Source organism: Ursus arctos, unplaced genomic scaffold (genome assembly GCF_023065955.2).
Source record: "Ursus arctos isolate Adak ecotype North America unplaced genomic scaffold, UrsArc2.0 scaffold_10, whole genome shotgun sequence".
In the NCBI taxonomy this organism is placed as follows: Eukaryota; Metazoa; Chordata; class Mammalia; order Carnivora; family Ursidae; genus Ursus; species Ursus arctos.
This window is the reverse complement of record NW_026622764.1, coordinates 65,979,233-65,998,394: the sequence shown is the minus strand read 5'-3', so window position 1 is coordinate 65,998,394 and position 19,162 is coordinate 65,979,233. Positions and strand designations below refer to the sequence as shown.

At 40.8% G+C, this 19,162-nt stretch overlaps 1 protein-coding gene across 14 annotated transcripts in view; it reads right to left on the bottom strand.

The window, feature by feature from the left end:
* Window positions 1-19,162, bottom strand: part of STARD13 (StAR related lipid transfer domain containing 13) — a 513,739-nt gene that overhangs the window by 102,284 nt on the left and 392,293 nt on the right. The window contains exon 1 of one of the 14 annotated variants that reach the window (XM_044381757.3): window positions 1-19,162. This exon is cut by the window's left edge and continues 23,271 nt beyond it; it is cut by the window's right edge and continues 18,705 nt beyond it. The exons of the other annotated variants lie outside the window; for them this stretch is intronic. The gene's annotated coding sequence lies outside the window, so the exon portion shown is untranslated. 14 annotated transcript variants of the gene reach the window in all.

The window sequence follows — 19,162 nt, the reverse complement described above, 5'->3', positions numbered from 1 at the left end:
GAGAAAAAGGAATCCTTTTGCACTGCTGGTGGGAATGCAAATTGGTGTAGCCACTGTGGAGAACAGTATGGAGGTTCCTCAAAAAATTAAAAATGGAACCATCCTACAATCCAGGAATTGCACTACTGGGTATTTACCCCCAAGATACAAAAACACCAATTCAAAGGGATACATACACCCCTATGTTTATTGTAGCATTATCTACAATAACCAAACTATGGAAAAGGCCCAAGTGTCCACTGACTGATGAATGGATAAAGAAGATGTGGTATGTATACACAATGGAATATTAGCCGGCCATGAAAAAAAATGAAATCTTGCTATTTGCAACAACATGGATGGAGTAGAGAGTATAATGCTAAGTGAAACACGTCAGTCAGAGAAAGACAAATACCATATGATCTCACTCATATGTGTAACTTAAGAAACAAAGCAAATGAGCAAAGGGGAAAAAAGAGAGAGAGAGACAAACCAAGAAACAGACTCTTAACTACAGAGAACAAAATAATCGTTACAAAAGGGGAGGTGGGGGAGGAATGGGGGAAATAGGGAATGTGGATTACAGAGTATACTTGTGATGAAAAAAAATGAACTAAAATGATTAAAAAAAGAAAGAAAGAAAGAAAGAAAGAAAGAAAGAAAGAAAGAAAGAAAGAAAGAAACAGGAACCAGATGAAGAAATGATAATGCTTGGCAGAGAGGAGAGCAAAGCTAAGTGCTTACGAAGTTAACTTAGGGCTAACGAAGAGGAGAAACGTTTAATAAAAGATTCAAGGAAAGGGAGGGCCTACATACAGTGGATTGACTCCGTTTGTTTAAAGAGCAGTTAGATCTGAGAGTCCTTGGTCCCATTCTCCCCTCAAGACCTGGAAAATGTGCAAGATATATTGTTTATGGAAATGTAACAGTACAGGCTCTAAACTCCAGGACCCCGTTACAGAGTAGGGCAAAGATGAAGGGCCAGATTAAGTGATACATCACAAATTGTGTGGTTCAGGCTCCCTCAATCCCCTTTCTTCTAATCAGCCCTGGGACAGTAGAAACCAGGCTTATATACAGAAGCTCATTCTCTGCAGAGATAAAACATCTTAAAAAAAAAAAAAGAAAGAAAGAAAGAAAACATAGAGTCCAGCCTCAGAGAAGGGGTGCAAACATTGCACAGCAAGCCCTGGGGTCTAGAGGAGCCACATGCAGTTTGACAGGGCGCCACAGGAAGGATCCAAGAGGCTCCTTGGGGGTTTTTCTTTCTTGCAGAGAGCTGACTATGTTTCTTGTCAGCTCCGTAGAGAGGAAAACACACGGAGGAACCCGGGACCCCACAGAGGAACACTGCACATCAAGGCAAGAGCCGCTCAGACAGAACAGCGTGTAGACAATATGCCTGGTGCACAGAATCCGCGCAGAGCAAGAGCAGTCTTTCGCAGCTGCTGAGAGCAGTATGGCTTCATGGATAAGAGCGTGTTCGTTCTTTAATGCAGCGAAAAAGCTGCCTTTCATGTTCCAAATACCTGGGTTCTCATCTGGGCTCTGCCAGATCCAAGCTGCGTGAGTTTGGACAAGTTGCTTGAGATTCCTCTTGGTTAAATGGAAAATAAGAATACCCCTCTTGGGGTTGTTAGGAAGATTAAGTGGGTTAATACATGTAAAATGCTGGGAATGGAGCTGGGCCTAAACATTCAATACATGTTACTTACCATTCCATAGTTAGAATTCTAAAATACAGGTGATTATGACTGCACTTACAGGACTGAATATGATTAATCTCAATTCAAGAAACAGAACTCTCTGCGAGAACAGGTAATTGCAGAACTCGTCTGTAATTTACTCTAAAATCCTTGAGCGTCTATGGTGCAAAGTTATGTATGGGCTGCTTAGGTTCAGCGATAACCCAGGTGCTGCTAGCATCTAATCAAGCATTCCGGGTCTGAGACAGTCAAGCTGGTGTTCTAAAGAGGGAGCCTGCACTTCAGAATGTGCTGATATCAGCCCTGCGGGCCCCACCTCTCCATCAGCAATCTCCAGTTAGCATTCGGAGTGTCAAAAAGCGTTTTCAACCGGTGAAAACTGCTACCGTTGACTAGTGTGCTTGGTGGAATTAAGCTATGTGAGAAATACACGGACTGGCTCAAGGTGTTTCAGTGTAAAATCTGGTAAGGCCTTTACCTGGATCTCTGGTGAGAATGCCTCAGTCTAAACCCTGAGATAGTCCTCGATGCGTTATCGATATGGGTTGGTTGTAAGGCTCTGGGGAGAACAGATGACCTTCTTTTGCTCCAAAAGTACTGATTTGGCTACCATTACCTACCAAAAAGAACCTAAGAGTTATCCAAGACCAACGTAATCATTGTGGTTCATGTAGCCATGATTTCTGGTGAGTTCTGCTTGTCTGACGCTGGCTACAAAGGTGACAGAATCTGTTTCTGACAGAATCTGTTTTGAATTGAGGCACTTGCCTCAAGCCTCTCTTGACTCTTTACGTAAGGCTGTGCTTGAAGCCTCTAAAAGGAAAGCAAAACACTGGGACTTCAACCTGTACACAGGTTATGTGAACTGATGCACATGTGGGGGTGCTGGTTTGCTTACGAAATGTCTATACATCTGGCAGAATCTGGTCGTATGCTTGGTGAGCGGTATGATTGGATTATGAGGTTTTGGGGAGAATGGATGACCCTTCTTTGCTTCCCAATTTCTTCTTTGGTTACTATTATCTAGCAGAATGAACCTAACAGTTGTACATGACCAATGTGACCACTTTATTTACTAATAAAAGCATGAGACATGGAACCTGTAAGACACTGAAGAAGATCAACAAAAGTTCCAAAGTCTGCTTGACCAAAGAGCCCAGGACAAAGATGTTTATTTTGGTTACATCTGCTTTAGAATTGGATTCTAAGAAGCTCGCCAATTTCGTGGCAAAAAAGGAGTCAGAAAAAAACCCAGAAAGATACTACCCATTATTTGTATTATGCTATGAATATAATTGTAAGTATGAAAATACAGTTCTCATCCTATAAGATGGGTTCATTCATATTTTTAAATTATTTTGTTATCTTCACAAAGAAATCAAAGAATATCTAACACACTTTAATAACTAACAAAAACAACTTTTAAAATACTTTTCTTTAAAATAATTTTAATTACATCAAATATTGCTCATTGTAAACATTCAAACAAAAGTCCATTTTTATTTACAACTCCTAATTCTGCTTCACTCCCTAGAGGTTATCACTATTAACAGTTAAGTGTCTATCTTCCAAACTTTATATAGATAACTTTACATAAACATACAACCTATACATACACATATACATACATATATTTATATGAGTAAAACATACCCATATATGTCTACACATATATGTACATATATGCCCATGTTGCACACCCATTAGATAATTCTTTTTACATAAACAGAATCATATTATGTGTATTATTCAAAGACTTATTTTGTTTACTTAACCATATGTTTTGGGGATCTTCAAATGAACAAATAAAGCTGCCAGCTGAATCCAATGGAACCCAAGTGACTATTTCGTCAACAGCCGTGTACCAGGGAGGCCAGACCAAGAAAGCAGCAAGGCTCCAAAATGGAGTTAGAAACATGCAGTGCCTTTCTCAGTGGGTCACATGTCCACCTGAGGCTGAGAGATCTGTCCCTCCTGTTCGTCTCTAATAGTTTTACATCCGGAGCGGCACTGTAGAATTGATGGATAAATGAGTAACTACACAAACTCATAAGTGAAACAATTAATTGAATAGAATTCAATTCCTTGACTTGTTTCAGGTGACTGACTGTCCCTCTAGCATGCACACAAGTATTTAGAGTATGTCTGCTTCTTTTCCACCGCATTTTAAGCAGAAAATAAATACCACCTTCTATTGTTGAGTTAGTCTCCCTTAGGGCAATGGAAATGTCAAATTTCCAGATCTGCATATTGTTGCTCGCACTGCACATGCGCTGAGAGCATAAGCGAGCAGGGACATGTACTCATCTGCAGGGGTCCCACGGACACGTAGGGGCAGGTGCAGTGAGCACAATAAGGGCTTTGTGACTTCCCACACTCTCTAGTGTCATGGAGCCCATTTTCAAGTTGCAGCTTGTGGTTTTCAGATTCTCAGGATGCTGTGTATGCATTCAACACAACTTCAGTAGCAAGCATTCCAGGTAATGTTGAAAACCAAACAAACCCATGTTTATAATGTGCTCCAAAAACAAACTCTCCACAAATCCCTTTTCAAGCATTTAACATTCCTAAACAGATACAACAATCTACCACATTACGTCTATTATATTTAATCTCCTTTCTTTTCCTGGAGAAGAATGTTACCTTTCATTATAAAATTATAAAATTTCACTTTGCTTTTAGTAAATATTGTTTAAAATGGAAAGTTTTGTGAAGCCATCAGATTTTTAGATTGAAGCAACCTACCCCCACCTTTGACATATTCTTCTTTTGAAGCAGATCAAGGTAATGGGCTTGGTTGCTTGGGTGATCGACCCTGATTTTTTTAGCTTTCTTTACCTAAAAAGATTACGTAAGAAAAACCTGACAGCGTATCTTCAGCCTGAGGACTCTCAAAATGAACTGGAGGAGTAATGACAGCTGTACATGGAATTCAAAGGATAAGAACTTAATTCCACATCACGTACAGCTTCAAAATGTCAGCACCGCGTTATCTATGCGGATGTTCCGTCGTACGTATAGGATTTCTACTTCAGTATTTGTAAAATTTCAAAAGTTATAAACTTCTGGCTTACATTGCCTATAAAAAAGAAGAGAGAGAGAGAAAGAGAAATAGGGGGAAATTTTTCATCAGCAAAAAGTCAACTGTGCATTGGGAAGTTGCATCAAAGACAGAGGAAATGAAATCAAAGGGACCAAGAATAACTGTGTCCACAACAGGCTCAGAAGCATATAAATGATGAAAGGTTTAAAAAAAAAAAAAAGGAAGCTCCATCACATCAACATCTTCCCTACAAATGTGATGCTCTGGAGAGCTAGCTGGCTTGAGGTTTCCGTTACCAAGGAACAAAACCTCCTCTGGCTCTCTCGTCGTAGGGAAGGTATGTGAAAGTTCTGGCATTCAGCAGCCACAGACCAGAGAAAGTCAACAGCCGGGCAGAAAATATCAACTACCTGCTGGGGAGATGCCAGTTTCATGCATTGTGTTCATGACACTTCTACAAGAATGGATGTGCCTCTTGGAATCTGGCACAGCTATTCTTCGGGATTGTCTACCCTAATTCCGTGCTCCAGTTCTCCTTTCTCCCCCAACTATCTACGAACCCTTGAACTGTAAACATCAAATCTTAAACTGGTTTACAATTTCAATGGCGTTATCTTTAATTCTGCCCAGAGAAATCCCGAATTCCTTTGTGCGACACTTAGCACAGAGGCTTGCTCTAATTATGATGCTAATGGCCATCCACAATGAAGCCCCAGTTGGGAGGAACAAAGCCCCTGGTCACACAGCAAGCCAGGCTGAGCACTACAAAACTGAATTTCTTCCACTGTTCTGAAGATTATGTCACCTAGAATTGCCTCATCCAGTGTGGATGTAGCCTAGACTTTTGACTTTTATTCGGGATTACTATCAAAAATTGGATTATGCAATGCATTTTCTAAAAAAAAAAAGAAAGAAAGAAAGAAATCCAGTAGCTCTTCCAAAGTTCACTCTGAAATTTCAGGGAAAAAGCAGGCCTAAAGTAGATTCTGAAACTGTAATGAACATCATCTTTTTACAATCTCCCAAACTAAAAAGCATATTTCTCATTTTTTGGGGGTTCATATCTGACTGCTTTCTAACAACAGCTCTACATGATTTGATTGAAACCAACTTCAAAACCAAACTTGGAGGCATACTTATCTAAAAGTTTCAGGAATCCTAGGCTCCTGAACTTGTTTTTCATTTTGTTGTGAAGTGTGGGTGGCCATGAGCATTCCTGGCGGCTATAAGGCATTTGCTAATGTATTTGACTTTTAAAGTTGTTAATCATACTTATCAACACAGGCAAGCAGCACTGGCCACAAAAGATTAGCTACTCTACTGTAATGCTCCCTGTAATCCGAACACAGGAACGTCAGCACGGAGTGATAACTGCCTGAGCCAGCTCCGACCTTCAATGACTTCAGACCTTATTAAAAACCTTAGGTTTTAATAAATCCCAGATTTTCTTTTCTATCACCTTACACACACACACACACACATACACCCTTCTCTTATGACGGTAGCTAAGATGAAAAATCCATAATGCTGTACACTGTGTAAGTTGTTTAAACAACTAGAATGCTCTTTAAAACACCACCCATATTTTGATTTTCAAGGTGACCTTTACTGTCAGGAGACTCAGGTGCTACTGATCTCATAAGAAAAATGCGTACAACAATCAGAAAGAGCCTGGTTTCCAGGGAAACTAAACCTTGTTTAAATCCTTTGGAAGCATTAGAGTCTAACTGTAGTTTTTCCCATAAGACACACAGACCATTGCTCCTTGGGAAAGAATATACGTAGAGAACAAGAAAATGCTCTGTCATCTCAGAAGCGCATCTGAGTGCATCCAAGAATGAGTATTCTGGGAAAAAAAGGGGGGCTACCGAAAGCTGAGCCTGGCTAGTCCCTGATTGGTGGACTATTGCTTTCACTCAAGGGACTCTTCCTTAAAAAGACCACGTGCTTCATCGGCAGCCTTACTTCTGTTGTGTTGGAGGCATGCTCAAATTCCCATGTTGGAAGCATGGCCTCCGTTCTTCCTAGCTCATGTTAACACCACAAAGCTGGTACTAGCTTTACCTCTAAAAAAACAAACCAAACCAGTAAAGGCTCATCTTCTATTTCAATCCTCTGCCAACTTTCCACATGGTGTCTTCCAGGGAACTTCTAAACATTCACTTTGTACTCGATCATGATTTTTTTTAATACCAAATCTGATGACACCTGGTTTTTTGTTTTTTTTTTAAATCATGTCAGAGTTGGAGCCATAATGCTTGGACATAAAAATGCTCATCATAGTTGAGGTTAGTTTTATCACTTGGAGATGTAGCTGCTTCACGGGTTGGACATGATTGAAGACCACCGGGATTGGAAGACTATGGAAAATTGAGGAATCTCACTTTCTAGATGTCTTTAAAGGAAGATAAGTTACCATTTCCCTAAAGTATTTGAGTGCAGACCATTCCAAAACCAGAGATGGATCAGAAAGCTTCTTGGGATGAATAGTATGACTGGTAGTACTTTTTGATCATATGCCATCTATCATAGCTCATGGAACATGAGATTTGAAAAGACAGCACCCGTCTCCCCCAGCTCATTATTTTTGGTGATATGTGCAAATTGAGTACAGACACAGCACTGGGGGAAGGGAGGGCAAGCTGGAGACATCTCCACCCTCATGACGTCAGAGCCTCCTACTTCCTACCACCTTGCCTGGACTCTTCAAAACCTTCTCTCTCCAGCCTGCTCCTGCCAAATGTGCCACTTGTCAGGCTGAGTAATGGGAAGTAAAGGACCATTTATTTTCTGGGCAGGAAGCCAGTGTGGCCACTGTGAGGGCACAATGACATTCATGAGGAGCGGCAGGCCACAGAGCCATCCACATCAAGGAGAAGTCCCTCCATCAAGGCTTTTCCACTCATTGCTGTGCTGGGTAACAGGGCCATCATCTGATGGCTCTTCCAAAACAACAAGATTCAAGGGGACACCTCTGGGAGAGTGAGAGAGGACAGTGCAGCCCCTGCTGAGAAGAATACCACTGAGCCAAAAATAAGGAACATCAGGGCACCTCGGTGGCTCAGTCGGTTAGGCATCCAACTCTTGATTTTGGCTCAGGTCATGATCTCAGGCATTGAGATCCAGCCCCATAGCAAGCCCTTTGTTGGGTTCAATTCTCTCAGTACCCCCTACCCCCGACTCACGCACGTTCTCTCTCTCTCTAAAAAAGAAAAGAAATAAGGAACATTTTCATTAAAAAATATTTTCAAAGTTAAGCTTTACATTACTTTTTTTTAAATGCAGCTTTACTGAAAGCTTTCCAGCCCAGGAACTATGCTAGAGCCAAAGACAACTAAGGCAAGGAAGCACTCCGCCTAGCAAGGCAGGTAAACCACGGAAGTGCTTATTTCTAAAGAGAAGGCCAAAAGACGTTCATATTTATGAAGTTGTCTACTTAATGACAAAGCTTGAAACAGGCTATAAAATACACACACACACACACACACACACACACACACACACACCTCATTTTATCCCCATTTTACAGATAAGGCAACTGAAGCTCAAAACTGAAGCTCAGATGTGAGGGGGGTCGAAGGCTACACAGAAATCACCAACTCTATTCAAAACTAGGTCTTGCTCCAAAGCATGTAATTCCAAAGCTCGTGCTGTCCTTACAGCATGTTGCCTGTTTCACTTCACTTGTCTGACTTACAGCAACCTGTTTATTCCCTCCGCTAAATAAAAGACAAGAAATGCTGCAAATAGCTAAACACTACAGAGGTACTATATAAATTCAAGATGGCATGATTGTAACATATCTACTTATCTTCCATTTAGTTGTCTGTGAAGAGCGGATGGCAGTTTCTGTATTCTTGAAACATGGCTTCGAGATTTTGATATTAAAAAGACAGAGAAGGACACTTTGTGATAAATATGGACTAGGTCCCATCATGCTATGCTTGGTTGTGCTGAACAATATGGCGATTGAAAAACCTGAGAATGTGTTTAAGGTAATGTCTTTTAAAAGAAAGGCAAACCTAGGAGTTGGATGGCTCTAAAAATAAGGGCGTCGGAAATACACAGAATATGTCCCTTCCCTAATTTTTAAAAATATATCAGACATGTGTTTATCATGCCTATTATACAATTATACAATACAATAGAGTACTATATAAGAAGCTAGAGGGCTGGATATGAGAATAATGAAAAGAAACCTCAAGATAACTTTCCATGGAGTGAAGGAGATGATGACCTGTGGTACATCCCAGTTCAGGGGTGTGACTGCAGGGTCGGGAATCGGGGAACGGCGCAGTAAGAAAAGAAACCACTGCAAGATTCCACACTGAAATACTGATGGGCAGAGGGATCACTTTAAATCACATGTCTGTAGCACCATTTCAAGCAGTTATCAACAGACCCCTGCCCCAGCTTTAATTTTTTTCCTTCAGAGCACATTTCACCTTCTGCCACACTCTTGGCACACTTACTTGGTTTAATGTCCATCTCTCCTCTGAACAAAAGCTCCATGAGGCAGGGATTCTTTGTTTTTCTCTTTTGTGCACTGATATATCTTTAGTGGCTAGAACAGTGCCTCATAATCACTCAGTGTAAGCCAAATAATAAATGAATCATAAAACTGATGCACTCACATGGAAACTAGAGGGGACAACCTCACTGGCCAGCAAACACACACAAATAATAAGGGAATGAGCTTCCTCAAGGTCATGAAACATATCCATCTGAAACTCAGTGAAAAGATCTGTAATTATTTATTATTTTACATACTGGACAAAGAGTATTATTAGCTGGTTCTAAACAACGCGTGTTAGCTGGTTGTGGACAATGAGCATTAGCTATAAAGAATGAAAATGACCTCTTATAAAAATTAATGTATTTAAAATATAATATCTTTAGAAAACAGATGACTGAAAGCTATCTAGGTTCTGATTCCAACAGATTACTCCATTCCTTCATCTCTTCGACAATGAACAACACACATAAAAGAACAACATTTTTATATTAACGGAAAGTGTTTGCCCTCTGTGAATAAAAAGTTCCTGTAGAGGCTGCAAGAACAGACAAAAATACGAATGACTATCAGAGATGCAGTGAGATGGATTCACAGTCTTCACATCCATTGACATAGTAAACTCCCCCAACCCCATCCATTTAGGCCCTGGAAGAATGTGCAACAGCATATGAACTACTGAAATGAAAACACTCACCATCAACTTTTTTTTATTATTAACTGTGGTAGAATAAACAAAAATTTACCATTTTAACCATTTCTAAGTATACAGTTCAGTGGCATTAAATACTTTCACACTGTTGTGCAACCATCACCACCACCCATCTCCAGAATGCTTTCATCTTGCAAAACAAACTCTGTCCTCAGTAAACAACTCCCCATTCCCTCCTCCCCCAGCCCCTAGCAACCACCATTCTAACTTACTGTCTCTAGGAGTTTGACTGCTCCAGGTACCGTGGGTAAGTGGAATCATACAGTATTTATCCTTTTGTGACCATTTCACTTAGAATATTGTCTTCAAGGTTCATCCACATTGTAGCATGCGACGGTTTCCTTTTTAAGGCTGAATAATATCATCGTCAACTTGTGTGACTAATTGGGACTGAAAACTGATCTTGGAGCGAAGATTCATCAATTTGTCTTTGGTGTGTGTCCCCACTGTCCTTCAGTACACCGGGCTCTTCCTCCCTCTGGGTCAGGTGCACCCTATTCCCTCTGAATAGAGCCCTCGTCCTGCTCCTCTGCTTGGCCAATCCAACTCCTCCTTGGCAGTCCACCTCACTCTCATTCAGCTCCCCCACGCACGACTGGCTACATAAATTGTGGATCTCAGAAAATGAAAACACAGGCCCCCTGCTCAAAAATGATTAACAATTTTAGCCTCAAAGAGATATCTGTACATCCACATTCATAGTAGCATTATTCAAGAGTAGCCAAAAGGTGGAAGCATCTCATATCACATGGATAGATGAATGGAAAACACACTGTGGTAAATACACACAATGGAATATTATTCAGCCTAAAAGGCAGTGACATGCTACAACATTTGCTTGAGGACATCATGCTGAGTGAAATAAGTCTCAAAAGGACAAGTATGACATGACTCCACTTATATGAGCTACCTAGGGTAGTCCAATTCATAAAGACAGAAAGTAGAATGGTGGCTGCCAGGGGCTGGGGGGAGGAAGGAATGAGGAGTTGTTTACTGGGGATAGAGTTTCAGTTTTGCAAGAAGAAAAGTGTTCTAGAGATGGATGACAATGATGGTTGCACAAGAAGGTGAATATATGTAACATGACTGAACTGCACACTTAAAAGTGGTTAAGCTGGCAAATTTTTTGTTATGTGTATTCTATCACGTTTAAAAAAATTATTAATAATCTCAAGATGGCCATAGCCGAATATTAAACCTAGGGCCAGGTCCTTCGAAGTGTGAGGGCCCTGCCTCTGTGTCCTCTTGGTACTTTATCTGACCACAGTTCTAGAGTACTCATCGCTATTGAGCTACATATGGGGGTGTCCTCCCACTAAAGTGTGAACTCTTTCAGAACAGAGTTTTATTCATTTTTCATTTTCTTGCATCGTCTCGCATGTGTTTGATAGCACAGAGTATTCAATGCTTTCTTTTGAATTAATTCTTGCTATACATTACATTAATCACAAATTATGCTTGATTAAAAAAAAAAAACTTTACCAGCACTTATAAATGAGGCCAATATATATTAGCAGATACAGAACATTTCCAGAAGCGCCTTCTGCTCCCTTTGCCCATAGCACATTTAACGCCCACTTCTATTGGGTTTCTATTTTTCTTTTTTCCTCATTGTTCTCTATGTTAGGCATGAAGAAGGAATAAGATACCTATATGTGCTATCCATATAACATATAAATGGCAAAGTCCTAAAAATTCTCAGCCATTTGAAATTTTTAGCAACCAGCAAAATGTTCGAAATTCCTCTTAGGTAATGAATAACATCACAGAGAGAATGCATCAGTAATCTCAAGAAACAGGGCCCTGAGACTAACTGCTATGATTCTTATTTGTTCCCAGGTTGACTCTTCTTAAGACTGAATTAATTTTGTGTTGATCACTGGCCTGTGAAACACTGATAATTAAATGATTGGTAAATACAATGACTTTCAAAGGGAAAGAGGGGTTAGGAATCTGTTTTCTACTTTGGGATTACTACAGAATTTCATTTCTGAAAACAGGCCACAGATTAATTTAGTTAAAATCTGATAGTCAACAAAACAACTTCGGTGGAAGTCATCCAACTTGTCCTGGATTCCCCAGCACTTATTGGCAGTTCCAGGAATCTGAAGAAAGATGTTAAAAGAGTTACCCGAGGACAATGGTGCACACAAGCCACTGGAAGGCTAATACCTTGTTTTAATCTTGGTTCTTCAAGGATAGTATTTTGAAACTGCTGTCATAAATCAAAACTGAAAACAACCTGGATACTTTTTAAAAGCTTACATGTAACACATTTCTGGCCATATAGGACAAATACATTTGGAAAATAGAACCCTTAATACCACATAGAGTAGCTAAAAATGTGGGCTCTGGATCCACAGTGCCTGTATACAAATCCTGCCTCTAACACTCCTGGCAGCGTACCGTGAGCAAGTTACTCAGTTCTCTGTGCTTCGGTTTACATGTCTGTAAGAGGAGAATGATAATAATACAGATGTCATATGGTTGTTAAAGGCGTAAATGAGTTTACACACATAAGCACTTAGAATTGTTCCTGGTACATACCAAATGGTCACTAAATGCTAGCCATTATTTAGGAATTTCCTAAATCATAAAAACCATAGGCTTGCTTAATAATGACTATGGTGGGTGGGAGTAGGGGAGGACACCTGACTCAAGCAGTCATAATACAGCTTTCATTGAATCAATCATGTTCCTACCACAGGGAAACTAAACTGGGTGTCCCAAAACACAGTCAGAGTCCATGGTAGGGAGGAAAGACAGCAGCTATATTTGATAATGTCTAGGATGAGGAAGCAAGAGAAATTGTTTGACCAGTTGACTGGAAATAACCCACAACTTGTTGAGAAAAGCAAAGACAGAAAACACCATGCAGCCATGGCATGGAGAGAACTCTGATTTTTCTAGATCTTCATCTCAGTTCCCATGAACCCTGGCTATATCTTTTTTCCTGGTCTTAGATTTGGAGAATAGCTCTGTATCTTTATGGTCAATTCTGTATCAGTCAGGATAGACTAAGTTATGCTTCAGTAACAAATAGCCCCCAATCTCAGAAGCTCAAGACAACAAAAGTGTACTTCTTATTCTATGTGTCTACTAAGTATTGGCCATCGGGTTTGGTTCATCTTAGTCCCTCAGGAACACAGGCTACTGGAGACCTCATCTCAACAATCATCGTAGCAGCAGGAAGGGAACACAGAAGAGACACACACAGGCTTTTAAAGCTTCTGCCTGGAAGTGATCCATGTCATTCTACTCCACATTTCCTTGGCCATGTGACCGATGCCTAACCCCAAAGAGGATGTACAATCCCACCATGTGCCTAGAAGGAGGGTTACATTAGAATATCTTGTAAATAGGCCCTAATGAGTACTGCATCCTTCCTTTTATGGTTGGACCAGTTTAAATGAGTCTCTGTTTCTTCGGAAAATAACAATATTCATAGGAATACACTCACACACAAAATATCCCCGTTCCTGAACATTTCTCTCAAAACTATGCTCTCCTGCATATAAGCAGATCTTCCCCATTCTGTGCAGACACATAACTTATTGGAACTTTGATTCCCTAGACAGCCATCTAAGTCATCCTACTCTTTTCATGAACAACAAATGAGTATTAAAAGCTGAAAACTTCAGAAATGAGGTATTTTAAGATAACTGAGGTTTTTGCATGTGCAAACCTAAGGATTTAACAGTACAGCTTCTAAACTTAAAAAATTTTAAAAAAACCCTAACACTTGGGGATGACAGCATTTTTTGAATGGTTACATATTTTTCCTTCTTTTTAAATAAGATATGCACATATAACTTAATATTTTCTTAATCATGAAAAATCATCAGTATAAATATCAGATACAATATGGTGATACCTTTGGTATCAAATAAAATGTTAATTCATTCAACAAATACACATGTAAATACATATTAAATATATGTGTCAGTACTGCAAACACACGAGGAGTAAGAATAGCCCTTATCCCAGAGTACTGTGTAGGGCTTTTGAGATAGATTAGCTTTTTATAATCACTTTCTTCCTCCCCATTGCTACCGACAAGTCAGCCATCACTTCCATCTACTGTCTGTACATCCGTAGTCCCCTTTTCCTTCTGATTTCTAGCTTTTAATCCTCCAAAGTCCTGGAAATTAAGTGCATTAGAATTATCTGTGAAATGAGGGACACTTGAGTGGCTCAGTCCGTTAAGCATCCAACTCTTGATTTTGGCTCAGGGTCATGAGATCGAGTCCCACATCAGGCTCCGTGCTCAGTAGGGCGTCTGCTTGAGATTCTCTCTCTCTCTCTCTCTCTCTCTCCCTCTGCTCCTCCCTGTGCTCACTCTCTCTCTCTCTGTCTCTCTAAAAGTAAAAATACATAAATCTTTTTTAAAAAAGAATTATTTGTGAAATGAGAGTAAATAAGCGAAATTGGAAGGATCTCTGGTATTTTTCTATGAATAAAACCCAAGAGCTTCGGTGCATAACATTTATGCTGCTTTGCTTATTGGCCTTTTCCATATAGCTGATGCGAACTATCAGTGGATTTTGGATAAGTGAAGTATCACCGTGTTATGAGCTGAGACGTATTAAACATGTAGCATTTTCATTTCCTTAAGCACGATGACCTTTTTATTGCTTTATAAAATACTGCCTTGTGTTCTTTAAATCCTTTCCTTAATGAAAAAAATCCCTTCATATTAGTATGTGTCTCCTTCTAGCCTCATTTTGCCAAGAAAATGTGTATTTTCAAATATGTAGATCTATAGTTTAATCGTATCCTTCCTTTTATCTTTCTATGACTAACGGTAATGCTTGATTACAAATTTCGAAAACCACAACTGAAGGAGCACTGACTTCACATGATTTGTTCCATCTCCAAACAACCCATCCTTAGAGATGAATTTTACTTGTGCTCTTTCATTCTTTTAAAAATATGTCATTCTTTTGACCCAAGTAATTGTTCCAATTTTTTCACTTTTGCCTCATAAAAGTATAGAAAGTCTTTAGTAAAAGGCTACTACCAGGGTATTGTTAAAAGTGCTAGGATATTTCGTTTTGAAATTTGATTCTATTATTCAAGTAAGAGAATTCAGTAAACAAACAACTGGACAATATGTGTAAAGGTAACATCCAGCCTAGTCCAGGCAAGTCTATTGATGTAAAACACACTACCTTTCAACCACCTCTTAAAATAACCATTCTTAATCTTCTTTAGGTTTTCAAGAATCTTGCCACAGCTCTTTACATTAAACATTTGGCATATGTATAAATATTTTTTCTTATAATTTCTGAAGTTTTAAAGAGATAAGAAGTCACCAGATTAAGAACCCCAGTGCCCCACCTACCCCCAATGAAACGAAAACTAAGTAGGCTCTTTCAGCAAAGCAAACTCCATCCACTTCGACACCCTTAAAAGGCCACTATAAAATGTCTCGGTGACCAGCTGCTTTTAGTCCGTCTCAACCACGACCTGGGAGCTCTGCTCAACCTTCCAGTGTGGTCTCAGATGTCCCACAGCATGACATGAGACAGCTATCCATCAAGTCACCCTCTTTAAACTTTCAGCCCCAGTCCTCTCTAACCTAGTGCAAGGTCTGTCCTGTAGTGAGGGACTCATACTCATCTCACTGTCCTCATCTACAGCTCAAAACATGGTCCCAGCTGCTACAACTCTCTCTAGATTTCAACACAGGGCTAATTAGTTCCAGAATTACTTTCCACATCAATGCCCCCAAAATACTCTGCAGGTTTAATCCAAAAGATGGCAGGGAAGCCTCCCTGTGAAAGAATGAAGCTGGCCTAACTCTTAGGGAGAAGAGAGGATAATTCCAAATACAGAGTTCTGTCTATGCCACCCCCCAGACAATTCTCTCATCAGCACAGTCGTCTGACATTTCTGTTCTGATTTAACCAGGGCAAAACATTTCCTTTTGAATCAAGATAAGGTTTACATCTCAAATACCCCGGAGAAGGTGATCCGGGGACTTAAATCACTTTCAGTTGGCAATGACCAGGCAGGAGGAAGCAGGAAGGGAGGAAGGATGCTGGATACACATGGAGATACTGAAGACAAAACATGGCACATTTCCCCAAGTCCCAGTTTTAACTAGGACGAGCACCACCAAGAACAGCTGTCAATTCAACAAGTCTTGACTAAGTGCCAGGAGCTGTGGTAGGGAGCGAGGGTCGGATGATGGTAATACTGCAAAACACAGCGCCACGCGGGGCTCCCTGGGAGCTCAAGGCCGGCGGCAGAAACAGGCCCTTTGCGAGCCAACTTGTAATAACAACTTGAACGTGTGATTGAACGTGCACTAGGCAGGAAAACTGAACAACGGAGAGGAAAATTTCACCACTGTTCTTCATTTCCTTGCCTTCAAACACACTATTACACTATTAAATGAAAAATGAAGAACATATTTTGGGGATTGCCTAATTCTCCGAGGTCACACCACAGTTTCACACATTTGAATACAAGATTTCTGCAGTTCCACGAGGTGTCCACTAGAGGCCTGTGAAGAGCTTTTCTCCCCCATCCACAGGCTCATAACCAAAAAGGCCAGAATTAACACAAAATTAAGAAATGGTGATCAAACATCAGTAAGGCAAAGGTTGAACCGATAAGTAATCTCACCACAGCACCATAATTGTGGATAAAATAAGCACAATGCAATGGTCTTTCAAAATGCCAACACGCTGAAATAGTGGAACTGGTGAAACTCACATGCAATGGGAAGAGCGGAGTTAAAGGAGGTAGTTTTGAAGGCTTCAGCAACGATTCCAAAGGGCCAGCAGGCTCTTGCAGGCTCTGACTAGGTGGGAGCGTACACCAAGGAGTGAAGCAGCCCTCATAAAAATTGCCAGGGGCCTGTAGTAGGGGCTTCTGAGGAAAGGGGGGCTTTCAGATCTTCAAGTGCGTACTAACTACAAAAGGCCAGCAACTCACAGAGGGAAGGTTCCTGGGTGGGAAAGTGTCTGGGAAAGTAAACAACGCAGTAATTTAAGACAGATGGGCTGAAAAAGGACTTCCTAAATAGTGATTCCATGGAAGTAAACAGGGAAGACAGATGAGGTATGGTGTAAGGACACAGAGTGAAACAGACCCTAAGGTGAGAACTCTCAGCTGCAGGGGAGAGAGAGTGAGTTAAAAAGCAAAACAACGAAACCCGCGAGATATACGAATACAGCTGCAAAACTCTGTGCGCACAGGAAAAATTGCTAGAAGAGATGAGATGCCTTGGACAGTCCTCTTACCATCTCATCAAACTAAACAGTGCCTTGTGTCATTGCATCCCCCCAAAACAGAAACACATGAGAACGCACATCAACAGCCCTGCGTGAACATGTGTGTGCACACGCGCGTGCGCACATACATACAGCTTCTATTCTGTTTACAGAAATGGCCTGTTTTTCACTAGGTTTGGTTAATTAGCAATCAGAAAGGCGTTGTATGAGGTTTGAAGAAAGCACTCTTTGTTTGGAAAACCTGTGAAAATATTCCCTCAGCAGCTTGTAACTTTCCCTCCAGATCACCCTGGCCCTGAGGACAAGCCCAGGTGCCAGAGGCCTCCGTGATCCCACACAGAGCTCACATTCAAAGGCAGTTCTCTTTGTTGTCCCCTAGGAGTTAAGCCTTAATGGGTTTACAATTTGCAGGCTTTTTTGGAGAGTGGCTTGGCGGTTGTTGCCGGCTGCCAGAAATTGAGCAGAGACAAGCCCTGGTGAATCCCACAGCTGTTGTGGCTGCTCCGGCTGCTCTGTTGGAGAGAGGAGCAGTTGCCTGAGGCATTTCAAAGATGCGCAAGAACATAGGGAGACTTTATGAATCCTGGAAGTGAATTTGCAATTATTGTGAACAGATGGTCAGTCCACATGGTGGAAGACAAATTTCAGAGCTATCATTCTTCGGTGAAGACCATGGCAAATGGTGATTCACTGAGTCTTAGTGTGCCCAAAGAAATCCTTTGTGGAAAAAGTATTAAACTATAATGTGATATGATCATCTGTTGCCAGTTAATATTATTGTCACACTCCTGACTTCTAAACCTACACAATCACAACTTTCACGGAAATCGGCCAGTTCCTGCCCATCTTAACTGTGGTTAAAAGGAAAAAATCGATGTGGAGCCCCTGGTAGAAATATGGCAAATGCTCGTCCTGGCTCGCTGGGTTTCATGGAGATGCCTATCTGAATACTGTCCTACTTCATCCAGCCCTTGTTTCAGAAAATCTTCATCTTAAACTGAGACGCATGGATGGTGGGTCAGTGTTGAATGATTTTGAGAGTGGAGAATTCACAATTTCCTCTTGTAACACCTACTATTTTCCCCCATCATCCTTCCAGTCAAGGACTGCCTGCTTTTTGATATGCAGAATTCTCTTTCGCTGAAATCTCAGCCTATTTCCTGTTCATTTCATGTTGATTCATTTGAGAACCGCATTATCTCTTCTAAACATTGTTTACTTAGTCCATTATGACGCCCAGGGTCAGCTTCTATTCATTTTGTATCTGAATGATTAATTTCTTCAGTTCAAGCAAAGTACTTTTAAGTACCTCTGACGTACGAAGCAACAGCCAGACACTAAGGAAAGGAGTCAAGGACCACAACTGTAACATGCTAAAAATCTGGTGAAAAAAACAAACACTTGGGGAAAAATTCTGATACCTAATTCTAACGCACTTAAGATAGAGGTCTAATCAGAATCCTGTGGGCATATAAGGAAGAGAAAAAAATAATTCTTAATTCCTACTGGGAAGATTGGGATATTAGCTTTGACGGAGATAGAATTTAAGTTGGTCATGTGTATAGTAATCTATCAATCCAATTTTAAACCGAAAGTCTTGGGTCCCCTGAAATCCTTTAGTTGGATACCGAACTATAAAGGACAATCAGAACTCAGCATTTATCTCAAGGGTAAGACACGGTGAGGGAGAGTCTCAACAGCAGTAGGCTGGGAGTGGTAATGAGTGCGCTGGCCAGGTCCTTAGGTTGCTGACTCAGCGGCCATCCACGCATAAGGTCTTAGGGAAGGCGGTCGAGATAATCAGGCAGGACAGCATGACCCAGCCTTTACTGTGCCTCTAATTTTTGCTCAGTACATCGTATAAGGCACCACAGAGACAAGGCTCAGGGCCTGGCACATAGGTGGTGGCCAGAGCAGCTCTCATTAGACTGGACATGTATTCTACCGCTTTACGGTCCTAGAACT